Below are 17,723 nucleotides of genomic sequence, written 5' to 3'. Positions count from 1 at the left end.
TCTGGCCACACAGATCAAAGAGGCTCAGCTAGAAGCCTTAAGGCCAGATAATGTGGCAGATGAAGCCCTGAGAGGAATAGATAAGAACTTCGAAATCAAGGGTGACGGGGTTCGTTATTTCATGGACCGGATCTGGACACCAAGGTTCGGTGATTACAGAGAAGTGGTCACGAATGAAGCCCACAAAACTCGATATTCCGTTCACCCAGGTTCAGATAAGATGTATCTGGATCTCAAGAAACTATATTGGTGGTCAAATATGAAAGCAGAGATTGCTACCTACGTGGGAAAGTACCTAACTTGCGCCAAAGTCAAGGTAGAATACCAAAAACCCTCAGGTTTGCTTCAACAGCTAGAAATACCTGAGTGGAAGTGGGAGCGGATTACAATGGATTTCATTACCAAATTACCCAAGACATCGGGTGGTCATGACACCATTTGGGTAATCGTCGATAGATTAACCAAATCTCCCACTTTTTGCCAATCAAGGAAACATACAAAATGGAGAGACTGACTAGAACCTACATCCAATAGATAGTACGACTACACGGGGGTGCCTGTATCCGTTATCTCAGATAGAGATAGCTTATTCACCTCGCGGTTTTGGCAGTCACTACAGAAGGCTCTTGGAACTAAGCTGGACATGAGTACAACTTATAATCCTCAAACTGACGGGAACATTGAGAGAACCATTCAAACCCTGGAAGATATGCTGAGAGCATGTGTTATTGACTTTGGCAATTCATGGGACACCCATTTTCCCCTGGTCGAGTTTTCCTACAACAACAGTTATCACACTATCATTAAAGCTGCTCCATTCGAAGCCCTCTATGGCCGCAAGTGCAGATCCCCTTTGTGATGGACTAAGGTGGGTGACACGCAGCTAGCTAGAGGTCAAGTTCCCGACAGCACTCTCACTGGCCTAGAAATCATCCGAGAAACCACAGAAAAGATCATGCAAATCCGAGAACGACTAAAAGCCTCGAGAGATAGACAAAAGATGCAAACCCTTGGAATTCCAGGTTGGTGACCGCGTTCGGTTGAAGGTCTCACCCTGGAAGGGCATGATACGCTTCAGAAAGCATGGAAAGTTGAATCCAAGATACATCGGACCATTCTAGGTCGTTGCTAGGATCGGTCCCGTAGCTTACAAACTCCGATTACCACAAGAACTTAACAACATTCATCCCGTCTTCCACGTGTCAAATCTTAAAAAGTGTATAGCCGACGAGACTCTTGTGATTCCACTTGATGAAATCAAGATAAATGAGAGTCTTAACTTCGTGGAAGAGCTAGTCCAAATCATGGATAGGGAATTCAAACGAACGAAACAAAGTCGCATCCCGATAGTGAAGGTTCGCTCGAATGCCAAGCGGGGACCTGAATTCACTTGGGAGCGAGAAGACCAGATGCAACAGAAGTATCCGCATCGCTTTCCCTAGTCCATTTTGTATTCATTTTAGAAAGAATTTCGGGACGAAATTGTTTGATATAGTGTCTGAGTCCATAACTATATTTGGTATGTACTTGACCCGACCCGGCATGGTCCATTTGGGTTGCATGGCATTGCAATGCTTGGATAGACCAAAATGAGAGAAAGGACACTTAAGGTTATTAATATATTATAAGTTCTAATATATTAATAATATTATTTAATTAGTATTGATCAAAGAATTAATTTGGAATTAACTAAGTGATCAAAAAGAGACTAATTAAATATATGGGGTTGATTGTGTAAATCATCTATTCTTGTATAGTGGGCTAATGATCCATGGTTTGTTGGATTGGGCTAAAACCCATAAGGTGCTCTATGGATAGTCCATGGAGGTTACAAACCCATGGATCATGGAATATGGAAAGCCATGACAATTAGGGGTTACATGGTGTAACCCTAATTGTGCCACAACTATAAAAGGATCCCTAGACTAGCAAAATCGGCACTTGTACAAGCAAGGAAGAGGGCTAGCCGATTTTGAGGTGTTAGTGAACTTCTCTCAAGGTTAATCCAATTATTGTGGTGTTGTGTGAGACATTTGAGGCATCACACTTGAGGTGCTAGGCTCACAAGGTTTTCAAAGGAATCCAAACAACATAAGGTATGTTCTACAACTAGCATTTATGTTTAAAAGTTCCCCATACTATGCTAGATAGGTTATGAACCTTGGAAATCAAATTTGCATGTATCATAGTAAAACATAGATCCAAGGTTTCTAGGGTTGTATGTACACCATAGGAGTGTTAGTATGCTGAAAACCCATCAGTGGTATCAGAGCCTAGGCTTGTTTGCTTCATACTTGATGCTACATGTTTTTTCAAAAGTTGATATTCTACATTTTTTGCATCTGACTGCTCACCACGACGTGGCAGTCTTTACCACGACGTAGTGACGCCCCTGTATGCAGAATTTCAGGGTTTTGCTTGGTATTGGATGAGGATCATTACCCTAAACTGTTTTTTGAACCTTAAAACCTATTTTTGATGTGGTAATGATTATGCTAATCCATTTACAATGGCAAATATCAAAATTCCATGTTTTATATGTGTTAATATGATTCTTGAAGTTTTGATATGAATGTTCATGTTCTTATGAGTTTTAGAAGATCATAGAAATTATGTGTAACTTGCTTGTTAATATGATTCTTGATCTTAATGCCTAATGATGGAGTCCATAACTTGTCCTCAAGTTATGGATAACCAAAAGTCTCTTCCTTAAAAGTGTTATTAAAGAATAAGAGGTTACATAAAATGAAGAGTCTTCATTTTAATGGACCATTAAACTCATAAGTTATGAAATGAAAGGTCTTGAATAGTTTCAATACTTGCCCTCAAGTTTTGGAATTTGTAAAGTCTTACACCCTCGTACTTTAATTTCAAAATTAAACCTTAGAGTTTTAAAAGTTTAAAATTCAACCCTTATACTATTATTATATTAAAAGTTTAAATATATAGATATGTATAAGAATAAGTCAGTCTTACTGTTAGTAGGCCTCATTCACGAAGCCGGTCTATAAGGGGGGTATAAGGTTGTTGCCTATAAAATGGCAGCTTAATGGGTGTCCACTCTCACCCACCTCTTCCTTGACTAGTGGAGGATCGTTAGCCGAACGGGTAGGATAGGACATTAATCCTCATTAAAAGTATAATGAAATTATAAAGTAACTAAACCTTTATTAATTCACAATCTTAGTTACTTTAGGAAAATGTGAAATAGGTGCTAACCCATGAAATTACACTTTGTACCTTACCAAATCGTTAGTGGAGCGTGTGTGGTTAATCGGCACACTAACAAGGACTAGTAAGAGTGGCAAAGAGTGACTTAAGTTTTATCATAGATCGGTGGAGCACGTGTGGTTAACCGGCACATCAATTAGGTGATAAAATTAAGGGTACCAAGTCAATTTGCATGGTTATTCACACCTTGTTTTTGATCCTCGGCATCCCAGTCACAAACTTGAGAGGGCACAATCGAGACTTAAACGTGCCATTGAAAGTTCAATGTATCTCAAAAGATCTAGGAGTTTCAAATCCAATTAAAACTTAATAATTTATTTTGTTTATAATGGTGGAAATTGGTAAATCGTCATTTACCTACCTTCAAATATTTTATAGCTTGGATTACGGCATCCCTCTTCCAATTTATGAAATAGTTTGTAGGATCCTAGCCTTAATATTTCACTTGGGTGACCTATTAAGGACTCTTTATCTAATAAAACTTGTCTTTCTTTCTTTCAGATGTCTTCCAACACTGCTACTAGCGCAAACCCTACAGGCTCCTTTTCCCTAATGAACTGGTGTGGGAAAGTCACTTTTTATGGTTCCAATTTCAATGAATGGATTAGAAACATCAGAATGATTACTCGCTATGAGGGCAAAGAGTATGTCCTCGATAAGGAGCTAAAGGTTATCGATGAGTCGACTGCTACTCCTGAGGAGATTGCTGAGTACACTACCCATGAGAAAGATGCCACAAAGGTGTCTTGCATCATGTTGGCCATAATGACAACAGAACTCCAGAAATCCTATGAAGATTTCTACCCTTTTGAGATGCACCAGGATCTGATGGATAGGTACCATCAGAGTGCTCATCAGGAAAGGTATGAAATCATTTCCTCCATGATAATAGCTAGGATGAAGGAGCGAGAATCCCTCACTGGTCACTTGCAGAAAATGCAAAGGTTCGTGGACCGGTTATTGAAGCTTAATGTGGACTTCCCTGAGCACATGGCGATTGACATCATTCTCCATTCCTTACCTCCAAGTTATGATCAGTTTCGTATGACTTATCATTTGAACAAGGAGGAAGTCACACTAAGTAAGCTTCAAGGTCTTTTAAGGACCGTTGAAAGCGGTCTTAAAAGTAAATCAGCTGTTACACCTACTCCTACTACTGCTCCTGTCCTGGAAATTGGGCAAGGAAAGGGGAAAAGGAGGAAGACCCCTTCGAAGGGTACCAAGGGAAAGTCTCTTGATGGCTCTTCTTCAAGTGGAACCAAGAAAAGTTCCATTCCTCCTTCTTCAAACCCAAAGGAAGCACAGTGCTTCTACTGCCAGGAAAAAGGGCACTGGAAGCGAAGCTGCCCCAAATACTTGCAGGATGTAAAGGATGGGAAAGTTAAACCCACCCATGCAGCTATTTACACTATATTGTCTAATAACTCATTGAATACTAATTCTTGGGTGCTTGATACAGGTTGTGATATTCACATTTGTACTGATTTGTAGGGCCTAAAAAGAAGTGAGAAAGTGGAGCACGGGAAGATAAACTTAATCATGGGGAATAGGAAAGCATCACCTGTAACCAAGATAGGAGTTTATTCTTTATTGCTGAATAATGAGTTAATGTTAGATTTGAATAAATGTTGTTACTTGTCTGAAATGGCGAGAAATATTATTGCCTTTCATGGCTTGTATAAACAAGGGTTTGCTTTTTCATTTGATAATGATAATGGTGCTATTAATGTTTATTAAAATGATGTATTTTACTTTAAAGCATTACCTTGTGATGGTGTATATGAAGCTGTGAATGTTGTAGATAATCTAGGAAATAAGTATTGTGTATTGATTCTTCAAATAATTTGGATAAGGCATCCTTGTGGCATTGTCGTCTGGGACATGTTAACAAGAAGCGCATAGGCCAACTCCAAAAGGCTGGAGTTTTGGAATCATTTGACATAAAGTCGGATGATAGTTGCGAGTCTTGTTTACTTGGAAAAATGAACAAGTCACCCTTCACTGGTACGTGTGAGAGGGGTGAGGGTTTGTTGGACCTCATACACACTGATGTGTGTGGACCCTTCAAAACCGCCACAAGAGATGCTAATCGCTATTATGTGACTTTTACTAATGATTATAGTAGATATGGATATATCTACTTAATCAAGCATAAGTCAGAAACCTTTGAAAAGTTCAAAGAGTTTAAGCAGGAAGTGTAGAATCAACTGTGCAGGAATATCAAGATGCTACGATCTGATCGGGGAGGAGAGTATCTTAGTATCGAGTTCCTTGACTATCTTAAGGAATGTGGGATTGTCTCACAATTGACACCTCCTAGGACACCACAGCTGAATGGTGTGGCTGAGAGGCGCAATCGAACCTTGTTGGACATGGTTCGTTCCATGATGAGTCGAGCTTCGTTACCAATCTCATTTTGGGGGTATGCTTTAGAGACTGCCGCCCATATCCTGAATCTAGTCCCTGCTAAAAAGGTTGCCAAAACACCTCATGAGATGTGGACTGGAAAAGTTCCCAATATAGATCACATCAATATTTGGGGTTGCGAGGCTTTCGTGAGGCGCGAGACTCACGATAAGCTCGAACCTCGAAGTGAGAGGTGTATTTTCATCAGCTACCCACATAGATCGTTTGGTTACCTCTTCTGCAGACCTAGTGATAATGTGCTCTTTGTAGCAAGGAGAGGAGTCTTTCGAGAGAGAGAATTCATAATCCAAGGAAACATTGGGAGGCAAATTGACCTTGAATAAATTCAAGAGTCAAGTGGTTAAGGAACCTCAAACCCGAGCAATCAACCTGAGGAGGAAACTCCTGTTGATCCTACTGATGAGCCCATACCTCTGAGGCGTTCCACGAGAGTTAGGAATGCACCTGAGCATTACTATGGTTTCCATATTACTACGGAAGGTGATACGCTTATCAGTGATAGTACACTGGTAAGTCTGAATGAACCTAACAGCTACAAGGAAATCATGGCATGCCCTAAGGCTGCTAAATGGAAACAGGCTATGGACAGCGAGATACATTCCATGTATGACAATCAAGTTTGGAACTTGGTTGACAATGTACCAGGTCGTAAGACAGTCGGGGGCAAATTGATCTTCAAGAAGAAGACTGACATGGATGGTAATTTACACACGTATAAGGCGTGACTGGTTGCAAAGGGTTTTTCACAAACTCCGGGAGTTGATTATGATGAGACCTTTTCACCAGTAGCAAAGATTAAGTCTATTAGGGTTATGCTAGCCATTGTTGCATTTCATGACTATGAAATATGGCAAACGGATGTCAAAACCGCTTTCCTTAATGGAAAGTTGGTTGAGGATGTTTACATGAGTTAGCCAGAGGGTTTTGTTAGTGCAAAGTACCCTAATAGAGTCTGTAAGCTTGAGAAATCCATCTATGGATTAAAGCAAGCACCTCGCAGATGGAATCTTTGCTTCGATGAGAAAGTCAAAGAGTTTGGCTTTTCGAGGAGCGAGGACGAGTCCTGTGTATATGTTAGGGCTAGTGGCAGTATAGTTAGCTTTTTGGTGTTGTATGTGGATGACATACTACTCATAAGAAATGACATCCCAACCTTGCAGGAGGTTAAGTCCTGGCTTGGGAAGTGTTTCGCTATGAAGGACCTTGGGGAAGCTGCCTATATCCTAGGGATAAGGATTTTGAGAGACAAGAGTAAGAGACTAATTCGACTTAGTCAGAGTAGCTACTTCGATAAGGTGTTGAATAGGTTCAACATGCAGAATTCCAAGGAAGGGGAATTACCGATCTAGAGTAACGCCAAACTGAGTAAGACTCAGAGTCCGAGTACAGAGGCTGAGATAGCTGAGATGAGTCATGTACCATATGCTTCCGTTGTGGGCTCGATCATGTATGCTATGACTTGTACTCTCCCTGATGTGGCCTTTGCCTTGAGCATGGTCAGCAGATATGAAGGGAACCCTGGCAAGGCTCACTGGATTGCGGTAAAGAATATTTTCAAGTACCTACGGAGGATTAAGGACTGGGTTCTTAACCTCGGTGGGAGTGATGACTTGATAGTAGTAGGGTATAGCGATGCTAGTTTTCAGATTGATAGGGATAATTTCTGCTCTCAGTCAGGATGGGTCTTTACCCTAAATGGAGGAGAAATTACTTGGAGAAGTTCCAAGCAGGAGACAGTAGCTGATTCTACTTGTGAATTAGAGTACATAGCAGCAAGTGAAGCAGCAAAAGAGGCGATATGGCTAAAGAACTTCATTGGAGACCTTGGAGTTGTACCAGCTATAAAACAGCCAATGGAAATTTTCTGTGACAGCGAAAGTGCGGTTGCTTTAGCTAAGGAACCAAGGGATCACGGGAGATCCAGACACATTGACAGAAAATACCATTTCATTAGACATCGAATAGAAGAAGGACTCCTCGTGACAAATAGGGTATCATCATATGAGAACCCAGCAGATCCCCTCACGAATGGACTAAGTAGGGTTAAGCATTTACATCATGCGAGGCGCATCGGGCTGAAGGATGATATTAGTTTTAATAATTCGATAGGTCTGAAACTTGTAAAATGTAATTAACATTTGATGATTAAATAAAAGTTGTTATTTATTTATGAGTAAAGTGTTACTATCTTATGTTAATCATTTACTATTGTTTCAACTTTGCATGTTTTGACTTCCAAAATAATTATATTATTCAAACTCTCCACAGTCAGTCATACTTTGGAAGTAGGTATTGAATTAAGATTGTCATGAATCGGGTTTGTAGATTGTCTAAAGGTGTATTAGACATAGCAATGGTTGCTGCAACATTCATGAGTGCTCATAAGGCCTGAGTATTGGACTCAACCCATGCTCACTTGTATCACTTCATGGAATTTATCTTGAGTGATCGTGAGACGGTAATATCATATAAATCTTCAAACCCAGAGATCTGAGTTGTTGACTATGAGTTGGTTATACATTGATTGTACAAAAACGCATTGGTAACTCGATGTTATAAAACGTGCTTTTGTGCATAATTCAACAAGTAGTCAGTATAGCATATAAGTCAAAGTTTATCTGTTCCTTCTAGGATTAGAAGCGATATTTGGGCCCCTCGATGATTTTGTTTTGACCTATGTACCGGGCCCGGTCAGAACCTAATTGATGTGTTCAATTTAGTTCTATGTCAAACAGATCAGAGATCGAGAAACAAATGTTGGACAATAAGTAAGACCCTGTTCCATGTATTTTTCCGGCTGATATCTTGAGAGAAGAGGATTATATGATCACTTATCTTAAATGGCGTATCATCATCATCTCAGTTCCGCGAGACCTTGAAAGAGCTACGATTGCTAGTCGGGTTCTGAAGTCATATCTGCAACTATAGTTATTAGACTTATCCAAGTGGGAGACTGTTGGATATAGTGTCTAAGTCCATAACTATATTTGGTATGTACTTGACCCGACCCGACATGGTCCATTTGGGTTGCATGGCATTGCAATTCTTGGATAGACCAAAATGAGAGAAATGACACTTAAGGTTATTAATATATTATAAGTTCTAATATATTAATAATATTATTTAATTAGTATTGATCAAAGAATTATTTTGGAATTAATTAAGTGATCAAAAAGAGACTAATTAAATATATGGGGTTGATTGTGTAAATCATCTATTCTTGTATAGTGGGCTAATGATCCATGGTTTGTTGGATTGGGCTAAAACCCATAAGGTGCTCCATGGATAGTCCATGGAGGTTACAAACCCATGGATCATGGAATATGGAAAGCCATGACAATTAGGGTCTACATGGTGTAACCCTAATTGTGACACAACTATAAAAGGATCCCTAGACTAGCAAAATCGGCACTTGTACAAGCAAGAAAGAGGGCTAGCCGATATTGAGGTGTTAGTGAACTTCTCTCAAGGTTAACCCAAGTATTGTGGTGCTGTGTGAGACATTTGAGGCATCACACTTGAGGTTCTAGGCTCATAAGGTTTTCAAAGGAATCAAAACAACATAAGGTATGTTCTACAACTAGCATTTATGTTTAAAAGTTCCCCATGCTATGCTAGATAGGTTATGAACCTTGGAAATCAAATTTGCATGTATCATAGTAAAACATAGATCAAAGGTTTCTAGGGTTGCATGTACACCAAAGGGGTGTTAGTATGCTCAAAACCCATCAGAAATTCCCTCTAACGAGGGTATGATGTGACAACCCGATACTTTCCTGTCAACAAAGTTGAATTCCGCTAAATAAAGATTTTTAATTTTATTTATTGTGTAAAGCTCATAAGGGTTGAAAACAACTTAGATTATATTAATTAAAATTTATATAAGTGTTGGGACCAAAATCACGCGAAAAATCAAGTTTTACCTCAAAAATCTGCCATGTCTCGTTCATCATGGTGTTTACGGCCGCAAACCCGTTTACGGCCGCAAACCTGTTTACAGCCGTAAACCTGTTCCCGGCCGTAAACTCAACCGATATATATATATATATATATATATATATATATATATATATATATATATATATATATATATATATATATATATATATATATATATATATATATATTCCAGGAGAGATTTCTCATTTTTCATCATTTTCACTCAAAAATCCTCTCAAATCTCTTCCAAGAACATTCAAACCTTCAAGATCCAACCTTCAAATCTTCAAGTTTTTCACCCAGAACACCAAGAACACCAAGAACATCTTCAAATCTTCAAAGGCCGAAAACCATTTAAAGGCCGAAAACAATTCAAAGGCCGAAAACCCTTCAAAGGCCGCAATCCATTCACGGCCGCAATCAGTTCACGGTCGCAATCAGTTCACGGCCGAAAACCATTCATGAAAGAACCCCTTTCTAAACTTTCGTGTTTTTGAAAGAACCAAACTTTCATACTTGACAATTGTTACTCCAAAACATGCTATATGCATATTTATAAAACAATATCTTACATTGATAAAGTGATTACAAAAGATTGGATACAAACCGACTATGTTTTAATATTTTACATAACTATCCAGGATATTGTAATTTTATACTAACCTAAACTGAAATACAAAAGTAATAGTAAAAACTATTCTACATCTTCCGACAGTATATAACCATACTGGTTACTTATCTCCTGCAATTGTTAAACACTGAGAGGGGTAAGCGGTGACCCTTAGTGAGTTCAATAATAGATACAATATAACGTTATGCCATATATATACTTCAATATGGCAGAAGCAAAGAGGAACAAGGAACAACAAAGGCATATGTGAATCATGTGACAAACTTTCCATATCAATCAATGATTTGATTCAAAGATATACGATCAATGAGACATGACAATTTTTATACTTGATATACACCAATAAAGCTTCGGCCCAAATGGCACAAAAGACATACACTTTCTGATTTAAACATTTGGGTAGATTTCAGGCTTATAGCCCTATCTAACCATCTGCCAATTCGGAGACATGCTCTACATGGCCAGAGGCTACGTACCAGTACCACCGTGAATCTAAGTTCTTTCACTGATCACATGGTCAAAGTTATAGCTTTGCTATCATAAATAGCACAAATAAAAATAACACGGGAAAATAACCCGGAATAATAACACTGAAAAGCACATAGCACATATAACACATAACATACAATTGTTCCTATGTATTGAACTCACCGTGAAATAACCGGGGGATAAAATAATAATTTGGACAGCACTTCGGCTCTAAATATAATTTCCTTCGTTGAAAACCGGGAGATTTTTTCAAAACCGGGCCCTGCGAGGGTTGGGCTTCAAACCGAAAAGATAAAATTCTTGGGCTTCTCGGGAACTTCGGGGCGTGTTTCGGGTGTTGGAAATAATCTCGGGGCTTCGGGGGAAGTTGAAATAGTATGTTGAAAAATGTTTTTATATGTGATCATCATTGAAATAAGACGAATTGGTTTTATATTATCTAACAAATATTATCAGTTATTTCAGGTTGCGTGGATTCGTGCTTAATTATGAAATAGAAAAATATGCAAAAGACGAAATACGCAAAGACGAAAAAATAGACGCAATATTTGGTCGTTTGAAGACAAAACAAATCAAGACTAAAATTGTCAAGAATTTAAAAACCTCAAGGGTCAAAAATGGAAATTCAATTCACAATTGGATATATATATATATATATATATATATATATATATATATACATATATATATATATATATATATACAAGTGTTCGTGTGTGTGTATATATATATATATATATATATATATATATATATATATATATATATATATATATATATATATATATATATATATATATATGTGTGTGTATATTATATAAATATATATGTATATATATATTATATTGTATATATATATGTATGTATATTGTATATATTATATATATATATATATATATATATATATATATATATATATATATAGTATGTATATTGTATATTATATATATATATATATATATATATATATATATATATATATATATATATATATATATATATATATATATATATATATATATATATATATATATATATATTTATTGGAAAGAAATCTTCACAAAAGCAAAAGTACTAAACATCATGTGTGCTTCCAACCTTTACAATCAATCACTTCATTACTTTTCCTTAAACAAACAAGAGTTGCTTGATTCCTTTGCATATATATATATATATATATATATATATATATATATATATATATATATATATATGTATATATATATATATATATATATATATATATATATATATATATATAGATGCATGTTTACATGAGTTTTTGTGTGTGTTTTATGTTTCCTTGTAATATATCTCCTATTACTCTCTCATCTCCAGAAGAATAAACACATAGCCAACCTCAAAATACTCTCCAAACACCCTCCAAATACCCTCCTTAAACCTCCTCCAAAAACCCTTTCAAATCACCACAACCATCATCACCTTGCTGATTTTCGACTTCAGAATTTACAAGTTAAGAAAAAATTCACCGAGCACAACTCAACAAGATAATACGGGAGAGATTTGCACCGCATATTATTCAGGACCTTACCTACATCCAGGAATTTTCCTCGATTTTTTTGACCACTGCAAACCCCAGAGAGACGCAAGAGAGAATTGGCTATCCAGAGAGATGTACTACGAAAATCTATATTCATAACCACCCAAAGCTCTTTCAACATCACCCTCTTTGTTACCTTATACCACCAAAACTACAACCTTATTCCACCTTCTACCACCCTCCAAATACCCACTTCAACCTCATCAAATCACCTTAAAAAACCCCATACCCACATACAAAAAACATTACCCGTGTATTTTGTATCGTTTTGTAAACAATTCATTGTTAAATAAAAAGAACTTATTGTTACTTACCGGATTGAACTTTGAACAAATAGAGACACGGTCTATTAAGATCCAGTCCAATTCTAAACCAGTTCAGTCAATTTATTGACGAACCGACTTTATATATATTTATATATTTTATTACAGCTTTACGTCATTTAAATACTGTCATTTATTTCATTTATAGCTTTCAGTCATTTATAGCTTTCCAGTTTATATTTATTCCGCACTTCTTATTTTTTTTTCCGCATCTTATCTCCTCAAATATATATATCTGTCACCCAGTAACTGGTATCCGAGCCTTTATTCGTGGTAATCAGATCGTATATTTTCAATAATTGGTATCAGAGATTGTGTGATTTACGTTGAAATTTTTGTCGAAAACTTTTGGTTAGCGTTTATAAACTTTCCATAAGCTTTTCTTTAAAAATTTCATTTTAATATCACTTTTTCAAAATCCTTAAAAAAAATTTTAAAAATTAAAAAAAAAATTTAAAAAAAAAAAAAAAAAATCTTAAACAAAAAAGTTCAGAGCTTGTGTGATTTACTTTGAAATTTTTGTCGAAAACTTTTGGTTAGCGTTTATAAACCTTCCATAAATTTTTATTTAAAAATTTCATTTTAATATCACTTGTTCAAAATCCTTTCAAAACAAAAAAAATGTCTTCTGCTAATTACTCCAACATGAACTCTGTTTCTATTGCTAACAGCTTGGGATCTGGTTCACGGGCACCCATACTTATTCCTGAAGAGTATAATTCGTGGGTTGGCCGTATGAATCTTCATCTTAACACCATAAGTGAAGATGTCTGGAATTGTGTAGAAGGAACATATGTTACACCAGAAAATATGGCTACTCTTGCTACAAATCAAGCCACTCTTGCTGAAACCGAAAAAAGGCTGCAACTCCAAGCCAAAAAGGAACTTGTGTCTGGAATTCCCCACAGTATTCTAAGTCAAATGGATGACATAATACTGTTGACTGCAAATAAAATCTGGGAAAATTTAAAAAATCGTTTTTGTGGAAATCAAAGAATTATTGGAAACAAAAGAACATCTGTTTTAAATGAATTCGATAATTTCAAGATGCTTTCATCAGAAACCATCCATGATGCTCATGATAGGTTCAATTTTATCATGGTAAAAATGAACAATTTGGGCATCAAAAAGACACAACACGAGATAAATCTCAAGTTTCTAAACAATCTTTACGAAAGCTGGAAGATGGTTAAACTCATCATTCAGGGAAATCCAGCCATTCATACTGAAACTTTATACAATTTGTATGGAGAACTTCAATCGTATGAATCCTCGATTGACCCACCAACCACTACAGCTTTTGGAGGACCACTTGCTCTCGTTTCCACATCGTCTCAAAACCAAACACCTTTTAATGAACAAAACTTCAATCATTTTAATCAGACATCTTTTCAAAACCAACCCTTTTTGAACAATTCTTTTGATCAATCTGATTTAAATGATGAAGCAGACTACCAACAACTGTGTGCTTTGGTAGCAAACACAAACCTCCAGAGATTTATTCCAAATCACGGTCAATCGAATTTTAAACCAAATTTTCAAAACCGACCATCATTTGGACAAAATAATTCTGGATTTCAACCAAGACCTCAACCTGTTCAAAACAACTCAGGTTTTCAACCAAGACCTTATTTTGGACAAAATTTTCAAAGACCTTCCTTCCAAAACAATTCAAACCAAGGTTTTCAAAACCAGGGATTTCAAAACAATCCCAACTCAAGTCATCATAACAATAACCAAAACAACAGTTTTCAAAACCAAAACAGAGGATTCCAAAATCAAGGTTACACTAATCAAAACAATGGCTTTCAAAACAACCAAAATTTTGGATTCCAACAGAACCCTTCCCAATCTTCCCAACAAATCCAAACTCAAGCTCCTGAAAGATTTCCGATTAAAAGTCAAAAGGATGACAGTGATGAAGAAGTGATCATTTGTCACAACTGCAAAGGAACTAATCACTATGCCAGAGAATGCCGAGCCAAAAACAAAACCAAAGTCAAAGACTCAGCATACTACGCTCAAAAATCCGATGAATTAAAGAAACAGGAAAATCAAGATAAGCAAAGAGCATTGATGGCAATCCATGAACCAAACGTGGAATACTGGCCAACTTCTGAAGACGAAGCTGACAATGAACCAACACAATCAAACTTTTGTTTCGTAGTTGGTGTTGATAGACCTTCAAGAGCTCCAAACGTCATAGAACAGGTATGGTCTATGATCTCTGAACTTGGTCTTTCGAAATCAATTTTTGAGTCCCATATAACCAAGATTGAGAAAAGTCTAGAAGCTGATCTCAAAAAATATCATGACACAATGATCAATTCCGATATCTGCAAATCTGAGTTACAAACCTTGCAACTCAAATTTGGAGAATCAACAAGGATAAAGAACAAATTGGAAAGAGACTTTGAAAGAAAATCAGAAGATTATAATCACGTCTTGGAACAATTAAATCAAACCCTAATTCAGAAAAAGGATTTGGAACAAAAAAATCAGTCAGTCATTTCCTCTGAAACAAAAGATGTTTTAGAAAAGAATGCCATCAGTTGACTGTTATGCTAGCATAACCCTATGCCGGTTTATCAAAATTCTCGGTTTAACAAATACTACGACTTTCATTTAGATCACTAAAGCTAAAAAGTAGTTTATAGAAAACTTACTTTTTACATCATTCGGCGTCATCCCGGTTTTGTCGCGGATCTTCGATTGGTCATAAGTTCTTCGTTATAACTCGGATTTCGATGAGGTTTTCGCCTAAATGTTTCTAACGAAATTCTTTACAACTTTCAATAACAAAATTTTACTTATTCAAAATTTTATATTTTCGTTAAATTTTAATATTTGACTTTTGATTGGAATCTCATAAGACTTCCAATATTTTCCGAGCGATTTTAAACATAGTTTTACTTCATTTCTAGTAAAAACAATCCGTTAGAACTCAATGCTCATAATTATATAACATTTCATCATATTATTCACTTTTAAAATTACATAACACGATAACTGAACGTGTATGTTACAAATACCTCCTCCTTTTGTGGATTTCGTCCCTGAAATCATAACGATAAAAATGACTGGGAATATTTCGCTCTTATCTCATTCTTATTTTTCCTAATTATAATTTGGGCCTCGATGGTGTTTCCACTTGACGTGCACCAACTCCAAGACATATGCACAAAGCATATCTTCTACCGTTTGAATTGTTCTCTCCGTCTGACCATCTCATTCTTCAATTCTCTGACTAAAATTTTGTCACTACACGAGACATGGTTCTCTGAACCAATCACCTCACTTCGCAGATCTATTTTAGTCGGACTCGATTCTTTACGACCATTAAGGTCTGAACGAAAATCATCTTATTAGTCATCACCGAAACGAAGGTAATGACATACTCGAACAAAAACGGAATCGATTACTAGTTTCTTGGTAACCTTGTGACTTTCCCTGATCCAAGTGTGAGTCCTGTGCTTCCAGTAGTATAGGCCTCTACTACTATTCACACCTACTCATACTCGTCCCAAGTATTGTCTTGCAGTTCCCAAGTCACTATTCATAAGTTTTCACAAAGAAACTTTTCACGCCTGAGTGTGTTCTTTAACAACCATTCCATGCCGAGAATATTATCAAAGTTGGGCAAGAAGTTGGGAATCAGGTTAACAAGAAAACTAAAACCTTCAGTTTTCATGACAAAATCTCTATGGACTTTACGAGCAAGTAATGATACACTTCCTATGGTATCTACGTGAAATGATTGCACGAGTGCATAGCAAGCAATTTGAAAAGAATGCACAAATTCATGAGACACAAAAGAATTTGAGGCACCAGAATCAAATAAGATGTGGGCAGGTCTAAAATTTGACAAGAAATGTACCCGTCACAACATTCGGGTCCTCGCGTGCCTCTTCTGTGGTAATCTGGAATGCACGGCCCTTAGCTTTTGGCACCTCCTCCTTTGGTGTATTCTTTGGTTGTTGAACGGAAGCTTGACTTCCCACCTTTTGACTAGTAAGAGTAGGACAGAAACGCTTCCTGTGGTCGGTAACACCACAAGCAAAGCATGTAACACTCTTCATTGGACAAACATGCTTTATGTGACCCATTTCTCCACATCCATAACAGACAATGGATTCCTTGTCTATTTTGCATTGGCCCGGATGATTCCTTCCACAAATGCGACATGATGGCGATTAAATAGAAAAAGATTGTGATCTATCGCGACCACGAATGGCGCTCTGAGATTGCTCTCTTGTATTAGAATCAAATTGAACAGATCGAGCTGGTGAAATAGAGGAAACAGGAACAGTTTGATCGATACATGGATGCTTTGGAACAGAAAAAGTGGCACCACGTATCTCTAAGTCATGCTCACGCTTTCGAGCATACTCAACAACTTTGTCAAAGGACAGAACATCCCGATTAGCTACAAAATCGCAGATCTCATGCCGCAGTCCATCCAAGAATAACTGAATTTTATCATCTTCAGTTGGGATATACTTTGCGGCAAACCGTGCTCTTTGCTTGAATTGAGTTTCATACTCATTCACGGTCATTCCTTCTTGCTTAAGCTCCAGAAACTCTTTCTCCAATCTCCTCCTCATGTCTAGAGGACAATACTTCTCTAGCAAACGAGTTTTGAACATCTCCCAGGATAAATTCTCATGGTCATACTCGTTGAGAGCTTCATATGTTGCTTCCCACCAGACCAAGGCTTCTTCGACGAGCATAGCAGAAGCATAATTAGCCTTGTCTTCATTATCCACATGAGAAATACGAAACACTTTCTCTATGTTCTGGATCCAGGTAAGAGCGACAATGGGATTAAGAACACCTGAAAACTCCGTAGAACCACTACTCTTGAAATTTTCGAACGAGGGACTCTTCACCTCTCCTTTTGAAAATTCTCCACTGGCTTTCTCTTTGGCTTTATCATTATTCTTCTTGTGTTCTTCAAGAGTATGTCGAATTATACCAGTAAGTTTACCTAAGAGTCGCTCCTCTCGAGGGAATACTGGAGTATTTACTTCACCAGGTTGAGGACCTCCACCCACCTCAGGGGTATGGCTACCTTCCTGTTCAGCCATTCTTCTGAAAATTTGGAGCAATATAGTATTTTAGA

Source organism: Lactuca virosa, chromosome 9 (assembly GCF_052849685.1).
Source record: "Lactuca virosa cultivar CGN04683 chromosome 9, Lactuca_virosa_CGN04683_v6, whole genome shotgun sequence".
NCBI classification, from domain to species: Eukaryota; Viridiplantae; Streptophyta; class Magnoliopsida; order Asterales; family Asteraceae; genus Lactuca; species Lactuca virosa.
This window is presented reverse-complemented; position numbering follows the sequence as displayed.